A 7,668-nucleotide genomic window follows, 5' to 3' on the forward strand; every position below is an offset into this window, starting at 1 on the left:
CAGCAATGCAGAGTTATCTGTGGCCCAGTTACAGGAGAGAGAAAAGGGAAATGGGTTCAATTAAAGCCTATTTTGAAAACAGCCTAAGCGGTTTCCCAAGAACGCACACCTTCTGAATGACAAAAAGTCATGAATGCTTTAGGATTCTCATGAAATCAGGTCTGCTTAAGCCCTCTCAACATTCAGTTGTATATTTTCAAGGAAACATTTGGTCCTGTTTCCAGTGCGGGGGAAGGGGGTGGGGACATTTAAAATTATGATCTGCCCCCAGCTTGGAAATGAGCGTCATTATGTGACAATATCAATTAAGATCAATTAAGCTGATTTTCAGCTGCTTTGCACCAGGAGGTTGGACTATATGACCCTTGTGATCCCTTCCAACTCTACAATCTTATGATTCTATGGTTTTCATGATTAAGAAAAGTCATTCCCACATGCCTGAAGTCAGCCCATGCCTCCTCTAGAGTATGCCCAAGTCTTCCACAGTCTTGCAGCCCGATGGGCAAGATTAATAGTGGCAAGCAGGCTGACTTTCAGGAAAACTCACCTGTCATTAGTGATCTCATGGAGGAATCTGCAGTAGGCTTCTGAGGAACACCAGGTTTGCTCAGAAAGCCACATACAGTTGGAAAACCAGTGTGTTGGAACATGTCATCCAATTTCCCCCTGATTGCACACATTAGTACAGAGATCCTGTGAGCTGAAAGATTCGTGCCACCGCTAGTGTCTTTTTCAACTCTACAAAAGGCCCACTTGCTTGTGCAGAACTGGAAAACATCCTTATTGGGTTTACAACCTGGAATCCATGCAGCTGAGCTGCCCAGAGTAAGTTTTGCTTTGGCATTTGCTTTTTCTCCCACCCCAAGCCATCATACAAAGGGCGAGGGGGACAGGGAAGCTGAGCTGGGCAGGGCAGGGGTAGGCGGAGAGAATTGCCATAGTTAAGTTGGCTTGTCATCTCCTTTCTTTCTCCAAAGATGCACAACTCCTCATTCAAAATGCAACATGACCCATTGGAATCTGAACAATACAGGGAGGAAAATGGCACCTTTGTATGCTTCTTAATGGCGAGCACTGCACGGTTTGGACCAGGGTGCCAAGACAGAGGGAGCGTTGAACTTGGTCTGGCACTAAAATTCAGCCCGACTCAGTGGGGCTCAGAGATTAAACACTCCAGCAGCCTTAAGCAAATAAGCTTCCTGGAGACTTTTTATCTTATCACTGCAGAAAGCATCATAGATGGCTAATCATTATGCTTTAATTTAGATAGGATGTTCTGCCATCCAAATGTCTTGGACAAAGTGCAGATTTCTTCACTTTAAGGAAGTTACCTTGATTTTTCTTATCGGAAACATTGCTGTTGGAACTCCTGATCTGAATCTCCCAGCCATCCTCTGTCCCGTCAAGGTGCATCACCTTTGTACAACCACTTGACAGGCCTTCTGGGCAAAGGCACATCTTGAGTAAATCCCTACACTGGTGTCTTGTCCGCTTCAAAATCCTGCATCAGGGGATTGTGTCCAATACAGGGATGGAAGGATCCTTCAGTTTCGGTTTTCTCAGTTTCTCATTTTTCCAGTCATGATTTCAGTTATCCAGGATTTCTGCAGCAATTCACAATTATTGCTTTAAAAAAAATCCTCATGGAAACTCATTAGTGTTTTGGTCAAATTTCCGCAAATAAACACAGTTTGCATGCAGTTTTGACTAACATACACATTTTTGCAAGCAATTTTCTTAATACTGTATGATGCATTTTTTATGTTCTTTTCACTACTACATTCATTTCCACGTACCCTTTCCCCTAATACATGCATTTTTTGTAAACAATGGTTGGTTGGAGAACCAGATCGCTGAAGTTGGGTGACTGTGAATTTTGAAGAATGGCTGTGTTTCAGTTCTCATGTCCGAAAGTGCAAAGTTGATAGATTTACCTTTAAATGCAAACTAATCCATCCACCTGGATAGCTTACTTGGTTAGAGCATGGTGCTGATAATGCCAAGGTTACAGGTTTGATCCCCGTACAGGACAGCTGCATATTCCTGTATTGCTGGGGGTTGGACTAGATGATCCTCATTTTCCCTTGCAACTCTATGATTCTATGCTCTATGATCCTTAATCTTCTGTTAGTCCTACTTAGATTAGACCCACTTAAATTAAAGCGCTCAACTATCCTAGGTCTCTTAATTTCACTTGGTCGACACTGCCCAGGACCAAGTGGGACTTATTGGGATACAACCCAAGCTCCTCGCCCTTCCTTCATCTTTAACAGATAGCGACTGAACGAGGGCACTCGTTTGCATGCAAAACATGTACTCCACCTAGGGATGCTCGAGGATTTTGTTCCGTCTGTATTTTTAAAGCAAACTGACCCAATTTCTCCTTCCCGAACAAATGCATGGATTGGAATGCAATTGTTATCCTTCAGTTCTCCCAATTTCACAATATCATCATTGGCTCCAAAATGCATACCAAAACGTGTACCAAAAATGCATGCTCTAGGACAAAATGCATACAAAGATGTGTATTTCAGGATGAAAAGCATTAATAAATAACGCAAATTTTCTTATTTTTTTTAAAAAAATATGCACTCACCCTTGAGACGGATGTATGCATGAAGTGGGCTGGACTTCTAAACACATGTGGAAACCCACCGAGCCCTACCTTCAATGTCTTTCCTCTACCCAATGTACACTGGCATGGAAACCTTACATTCCCCCAGCTCATTCAAAGGCTGACAGTGGGTTGCCTCCCATGTTAATTCCTATTCAGAGAATGGATGGGTACAGTAGTTGGAAGTCACTCCCCCCCCCTCTCTCTCTCTGTTTTGTTGTTGTTGTTGTTGTTGTTGTTGTTGTTAATACCCCGCCCATGTGGCTGGGTTTCCCCCGCCACTCTGGGCGGCTTCCAACAAATACCAAATTACATTAAAACATCACAGATTAAAAACTTCCCTAAACAGGGCTGCCTTTAGGTCAGGTATTTGTTTATCTCCTTGACCTCCGATGGGAGGGCGTTCCACAGGGCGGGCGCCACTACCGAAAAGGTCCTCTGCCTGGTTCCCTGTAGCTTTGCTTCTCGCAGTGAGGGAACCGCCAGAAGGCCCTCGGCGCTGGATCTCAGTGTCCGGGCTGAACGATGGGGGTGGAGACGTTCCTTCAGGTATACAGGACCGAGGCCGTTTAGGGCTTTAAAGGTCAGCACCAAGACTTTGAATTGTGCTCGGAAACATACTGGGAGCCAATGTAGGTCTTGGTGGCCACTCCCAGTCACCAGTCTAGCTGCCGCATTCTGGATTAATTGCAGTTTCCGGGTCACCTTCAAAGGTAGCCCCACGTAGAGCGCATATTCTTATATTCCTAACCTTGGTATTCTATTATCATTTTATCTGTCTTTGGGTAAGAATTGCATGCAGATGAAGGGGATATACAGACCCTGTGTGAGAGACAGGGAAGAATATCTCTCTCAGTGCAGGAGGCTGGGAGACAAGAGAGATGCTCCCAGGTGAGAGCTGGGAGGACACTCTGTATGGGACAAAAGTTAAGCTTTATTCGTTAGAGAGGATCCCTGTATTCTCCTCTTTTTCCTTTCCTTTTTTATGATTCTTTGTGTCAATTAGTTGTCTTGTATTCTGAAAAGTGTTAATAAACATTTATCAAAAAACAGGGAAAGGGAAAGGGGAGAGACAAGTCCTGCTCAAGAAGATCCGCTGAAGAGAATGGGCATTAGAAGCTGAGCTCCATTGGGTCGCATTCGACAGAGACATCCCCTTTACACCACAACTTCTACCTGAGCTTCCCCTTCTTCTCCCCCTGCAAGCCTGCTCCCCAAATCTGCTCCAGAAGGTTGGGGGAACCCCCAGAACAGACCTGGGTGGTGCACAAAGGGAGGAGAAGTTCGGCTGCACAAGCAGCTTTTGCGCAGATGGGACAGTTCCACAGGCTACAACCCAGTGCCATGAATGAACTGACTGGGCACCCTACAGTGCACCCCAAAATCACCTGCAATGTGCAGGGTTCCATTGCATGGAAGCATTTGGTGAAGCTATAAAACGATTACCTGCTATAAACCAGGCAAGCCAAAAAAATTTGGAGAGAGAGAGAGAAAAGGGACTTTCTACCCCCCACACCAGCTCAGCTTACATAAGTGTTCAGGAGGCCCAAGCATTGGCAAACGCAAGCGATCGCTACCCTACTGACCAAGACTGGTCTGCAGCTTTCCGTAAGCTTTTCATGTTCAGGCAAGCGTGAAGAAATGTGGCCTGGAAAAACATGTTCCTTGGCCCTTCCACCAGGGATTAGGGAAAGAAAGCAACAGTCAGAAGCTCCTGCCACTCGAGGAGAGAGAGAGAGAAAAAAAAAAGAGATGGAAAAGGGATTGATCGAGTCTTAGAGTAAGTTCTCTGCCAAGCAACGGCGGTGGCAGCAGCAGCCAGAGCCTCTTTTAAACTCTCCAGATTATTCCGCTGTTTATTTCTTCAGCTGTGGCTAGGCGACTTCGTTTTAAAGGCACATTATATAGACACGGGTGCCACATATCACCCATTTTGCATTTGCTAGAACTGAATCTTTTAGTGTAGTTAGCCCCTAACCTGCGGAACTCCCTGCCTATTGATGTCAGGCAAGGCCCCTTCACAGAAAGTTGGTGCGAGAGTTATAATCTATTACTATGACCCAACTCTCTAGGCGTGCCTCCCCCCACTTGTCCATATTTTACATATACCAGTAAACATTATTATTATTATTATTATTATTATTATTATTATTATTAAAGTGTAAAATCAGGGCCTACGCAATTGCAAGACACAGGGTGGCACTTTTATGTTCAATTGTGCATGCAGCAGTCGATTCAATTTAATGTGAAGCTTAAAATTGCAGCAGGATTAAATCTGTAATAATCAGAACCTATTGCTACCTTTGCATTCCTAATTTGCTGCCACTTGAAAAGAACCTCAGATTGACCGATGTGTTTTGCGTAAGCAACTGTAAGTCATCTTTGTGTATTTTTTATTAACAATTGTATTTTATTTTTTAAGAAAAAGCTAAAACATGTAACACGGTGGTTTTCAGCTGATGGAAACACACCACTGACAGATTTGTCTATTTTATTTATTTATTTTATTTATTTTTATTTTATTTATTTATTTTTTTAAAAAGAGAGGAGGAGAAAGATTTGGGGAGGGAAGGAACACGGCAATGTTATAATGGTTTGCTACTATGGGTAGATCTACACACGGGGGCGGGGGGCGGGAATGCAATAAATAAGTCAGAAATTAAATCGTTATAAAAAAAGAAAAAATGCTATGGAAAATCTGGTGTGGCATGTTTATAATGCATTCAAAATGCTGTTTTTTTTTTTTTTTACTAATGTAGCTGAGTCCTAGGGCAACTGTCAGGGCTTGCGATGAATCGGTCAATACGCTTAGTGTACAGGTAGGTGTGGAAAACCCTGCTTGGGAGGATCCTTACCACTACATACATACAGACACGGCCTGCACACTTGTCAGGGATTCTTTAAGGGCAAAATAATGGCTATTAAACCAATATGTCTGCAGTGACGAGATGCCCTGAGAAAAACAGGAGGAAAGCAGAGAGGAGAAAGCGGGGCATTTGTATTTTAAAAAATAAAAGTGGAGCCCACTGATTCATTGGGGCTAGAGAGTGCCTGGCTTCTAATGCACTTGGGAGCTTACTTGTATACCAGAAACAGAGAGTAAGTAGCAGACTCAGCATCACCTTGATATGTTATGCCATATTAATATAGCCTCACCTGTTGTAAGAATTGCCTCCAGGCGATTAGGCAAGAGCTGGTTCTGTTTTCTTTTTCTTCTGAGTCACAGTTGGCAAACATTGGAATACATGGACAGATGCAAATAAAAAGACACGTGTGGGTAACTCCCGGGTCCTTTGGGTGCTGCTGCTGCCACCACCACCTTCTGTTATTATGGTTACAGCCCCCTCTGTGGGCGCACTGCTTTACGGGGCACTGCAGAGAAAAAGTGGGTCTCTGCACCCAAAGTACCGACAATCGCAATTTAGAAATGGTGGTTGGGTTGGATAGTGGCCGGCGGTGGGGGCATAGCTGCCAAGTACCCCGTTTTCCCCAGGAAACCCCCATTTTTACTTACCTTTTCCCGGTGGTCCCCCGTATCACTTCGTCTCCCGTTTTTCTCCGTTATTTTCTCCTGCCAGCGGCCATTTTTTTCCTTTCCGAATTGCCCTTCTATGGGCACCAAAAATGGCCGCCGCCGGCTTCAAAAGTCGCACCTACGCATGTCCGGAAGTCCATAGACGCAACTTCCGGTGTCGGCCATTTTTGGTGCCCATAGATGGGCGGAGCGACACCGGGAGTTGCGTCGACGCACTTCCTGACATGCGTACAAGCGACTTTCGAAGCCGGCGGCGGCTATTTTTAGTGCCCATAGAAGGGCAAAGCAACACCGGAAGTTACATTGACGCAACTTCTGGTGTCACACGGCTGCCGGTCCCAGATTCTGCAGTCCGGGACTTGGAAGGTAAGGGTGGGGGAGGGGGGCAGCTGGTAAATGTGGCAATTGCAGCACAAGGAACCAGCCCTAACCGAGAAAGAAGTAAGGTGTTAAAGAGGACAAAGGATTTTTAAAAACTTACAGTACAGTTGTACCTCAGAAGTCAAACGGAATCCATTCTGGAAGTGCGTTCGACTTCCAAAATGTTCGGTAACCAAGGCGCGGCTTCTGATTGGCTGCAGGAAGCTCCTGCAGCCAACCGGAAGCTGCAGGAACCCACGCCAGACGTTCGGGTTCCAAAGAACATTCGCAAACCGGAACACTCACTTTGCAGTGCTCGGGAGCCAAAATGTTCGTCTTGCAAGGCGTTCAGGATCCAAGGTATGGCTGTACTTGGTTTCCCCCCCTAGTGGCAGTAGTCTAGAAGTCAGATGGCTCTAGGGAGGAAATTTAAGAGTGTACTCTATGCATCTAAAATAAATATAGAGTTTTGCTGTTAGGCACAGTACTCCCTGTCTTGACAATCAGAGTGTAAACAAAAAAGGGAGAGAAGTTTCTAGTCCTCATGGACCTGAAAGTGTGGGGGAAATGTCTACTGAAATCACAGTAGCCAGAGTTCAAGGGGTTGGTTGAGAAACCAAAAATTTCCAATTGTCCTGCATAGGTTGAACTGTGTCCTTGTGAACATACACAGACAGAATGTACAAGAAAAGGTTCTTCAAAGGAAAAACCGCAAGCCAATCAAGTACACAGAGCAACTGCAATATTCCACTGAGGTCAAGAGCTTCCCCTCCACACTCCCAGCAGAATTTCCAACATGGATATACGCTGGGGTTGCTCTACGACAAAGCAAAAAGGCTACATTAAATCTATATTACATAATGAAGCATCAGCCTCTTCTGAGCTGGCTTCTGCTATGTGAAAAGACCAAAGTAATACCTAAGTAACCTTACTAAGGGGATCAGTGTCTCTGCTGATGTCACACTGCTAAGAAGATTAACAGGTCAAAATTCCAGCAAGTTATAAAGCAGCATTATTTTTGAGGGAGGGAGGAATAAAACCCTAATGGAAAACGCATGAATTTTATTAGACGGTGTTACAATTCACAGAGGAATGTCATAAGGAGAGCTTCTCATGTGTCAACTGATCACAAGTTTAGGGTAAATTAACAATGTATTTC

The sequence above is a fragment of the Zootoca vivipara genome, chromosome 13, assembly GCF_965207765.1.
Source record: "Zootoca vivipara chromosome 13, rZooViv2.hap1.1, whole genome shotgun sequence".
In the NCBI taxonomy this organism is placed as follows: domain Eukaryota; kingdom Metazoa; phylum Chordata; class Lepidosauria; order Squamata; family Lacertidae; genus Zootoca; species Zootoca vivipara.